Source organism: Fundulus heteroclitus, unplaced genomic scaffold (assembly GCF_011125445.2).
Source record: "Fundulus heteroclitus isolate FHET01 unplaced genomic scaffold, MU-UCD_Fhet_4.1 scaffold_137, whole genome shotgun sequence".
Lineage (NCBI taxonomy): Eukaryota > Metazoa > Chordata > Actinopteri > Cyprinodontiformes > Fundulidae > Fundulus > Fundulus heteroclitus.
The window spans coordinates 265,788-268,964 of NW_023396549.1; positions in this window are offsets into that span (position 1 = coordinate 265,788).

Below are 3,177 nucleotides of genomic sequence, written 5' to 3' on the forward strand. Positions count from 1 at the left end.
TTACCACTCTACTGAAACATTTTAAGATACATGAAAATGTCCACATATATTTACCGAATAAACATTAAAGTGAAACTTTTTCAGCTTTTTCAGTCAGTCGGGCTTCTGGAACACTCTTTATATCGACCAAACAAGCATTAGAGTGTTGTAATGATCCTCAGCTCGCTCTCAGCAAAAACAAAAAAAGAAAAGCAAATCACTTGCGTTCAGAGTTCAAGTCAGTTGCTTTCAGCTCAGGCCTGGTTCTGTGTCATACTACCTGGAGAGTTAACTGTCTCGTATTTTTCTAGACGTCTGAGCAGATATGGCAGGTTTGGCTTTTGCAGAGATTTGGGCATGCCTTTAAATCGAATGTATTTACACGTGCCAACACTTGCTTTGCGGATCGCAGCGGGAGAGAAAATGTGCCGATGAATCCATTCCCTACGATCCCTCTGAGAGAGGAGGCCTTTGCTCGTATCAGCATCAACAAAAGAGGAAAACGCAGTACCGAACGTCTACCGGTTCAGATGCACAACACATGCGTTTCTACCTTTGATCTGTTACCTGAGACACGTACGAGTCCGTTCAAAAGAAATCACAGCGCTATTATCAAAGCAGAAATCAGTGCTTCGGATTGTTACCTGTGACACATGTCCACCACCGTCTCCGTGTATTTTCTGCACCATGTGCATTCGTCTGCTGGAAAGGATGCAGAAGCAGAAGTCTGATGTTTGCTTAGCATTTGCGCTCCACCGTAGCCGGCGAGAACAAACTCAGACAAAGTGATCCTGTAAATAACAAGGGCATGCAAAGACAGATCTGTTTTGTTCGAAGGAGTTGAATTCAGATGAAGGACTATTTATTTACATATCAACAAATGTTCACAAAAAGAAAAAAAATGATGTTTTTAAGCTGTGTTATAGCATACAGTACAAATAAGTGTTACGACTAGAGAAACTGTGTTCCTACGCTGAATGTGTGAGTGAAAAATCCTATTCAGATGTCTTGTAATTGAACAATATTATAATACTTGCTATTAACATGATTATTGTGCCAAAGGGGTAAGAGGTGTCTAGTTTACTAGATTGTGGGTAAAAATATTTGGTTTCATAAAAAAGAAGAAAAAAAATGTAAATGTAAATTGTTTCTATTGTTTTGGATAAATTTTAGATAAATATTTCATATTTTTCAGTGTAAAAGCAATATTATCTATATGTATACAAGATCCTTGTTTTTTTATCATCTCTAATTGCCACTCTTATTATAATCCCTATTTGGATAACTCTGCAAGGATGGTGGATTGATAGCTTGAAACGTTGCTTTGCTCTGTGTTTAAATCTGTATTTGTTGAAAAAAACTTGTATGTTATTTTGTTACTATCGGTTTGCACTTTTTCCTCATATTTTTATTGTAAATCTCTAACTGCAGTTAAATTTAATTGGGTGAATAATGTGTAAATTCATGTCACATTGTAAATTAGGACAAAATATTGAAACTAATGGGCCCAAAAATGGGAGAAATGGCTGTTAAGCACAAACTACACACAAGGTGATCTGATTTTGCTTAGAAAACACATACAACCTGAGACCTATTGTCAAAAACCATTATGCAGGGTTCCTACAGAGACTTGAAAAGTATGATAAGAAAAAGATCTGTTTAAATAATTTCGACTCTTGTTTTTTATATATATATATATATATATATATATATATATATATATATATAAAAATTGTTTTGAATTCCCTGTGTGCAGAGCCGACTCAGGTTGTACTCATTTGGCGTCCCTCCACCTGATGATAGCTCTTCTACATGCTTGATTAGTTTTGTATTGTCCATTTAAAGTAGCTTGTTTACATTGTCTTTTCTTTTTTCTTCCATTGTTAATTTAGATAAAAATTAGATTTGTTTTATTGAGCTAAGGTAGACCTTTACGCAGGGTGCTTGCCACAACACAGGGACAGAAAGGAACGTTTGAATTTAGGCTGATCTTTTTATTTAGCTGTTGACACATTTCAGCATAGTTTAACGTGACTTCCATACTTTCCATTTGAAAAGTGTTGATCTGAGTTTAGGTTTAATCCTAAAGGTGTCATGGATAAAAGCCCAATCTCTGTTCTCCAAAGAACTATTCTGTGTGCATAAAATGTTTGCCGTGCTAAAATACAAGCAGCAGAAATGAATACCTTATCTTTAAAGGGGACATATCATGCTAAATTCAGTTTTTTAGCCCTTAAAATATTTGTTGTGACAAATGTAATGTAGTCTGTCCAGGATCTTCATCAATATCTTTATATTATGTTTGGGTCATATTTTTTTCAAGCCATTCAGTTGTCTTTGTTTTCTATTATGTTTTATTTTAACAAGTTTGTCACAGAATTTGCTGCAGAGCTGATAAACAGAGTCATGGATTTTCAGTTTAGCAATTTCACAAATTCGCTGATTTTATTTTTCCCTGCAATTTTGTAGTCTAAGCTCAAGGATGCTGAATCTACAAGTTGATATGTCAAAATGTTCGGTTGTTGGGTGTATTAACCCACACAATTCACTACACTGTCCCCCAGCATGCTATAAAAATAGCTGAATGGGGTGGAGAGGACTGGAGGGGGGTGTAGTGTGAGGTGCCTACCTTTAGATTTAAAGAGACAGCACCAAAACGAGTTGCTCTCAGACACACCTATAAGAACATGGGTAAAAAGAGGGGCTGTGGAGGTAAATCAATGAGAAATTCATACCAAAGCATTGCAGTTTCACTTTATATAGACCACAACTGAAAAGGAAAATGCAAAAAGCATGGTATATCCTCTTTAAATTAGGACTTTGTTCACACAGCTGTCAAGGTTTTTCTTGAAGCCTCCAGGCCTGCAGGAAGCCTTTAGCAGCAGCAGCAAAGTCAACTTGTACCTTGTGATGGTTACCTTTGTGCAAAACATGGAAACATAACTTGGCAATGAGAAACACCCATAAAATTAAGTTTTGAACAATGCAATTCAAGTGCAGACCTTATTATTATTTTTTATGACAAATGCTGTGTAAAAGCTGATAGTCATGGGTTAGCTTAACCCTAATTCTCGAGTTTATGTTTGTCGACTTTAAAATTAATGTTTTAATGGAGGACTTTAACCTTTTTTTTGTTACATGTTTTCATTGTTTTTGGTGCATGAAGACAAGCATACCACCATCCAACCAATAACTATA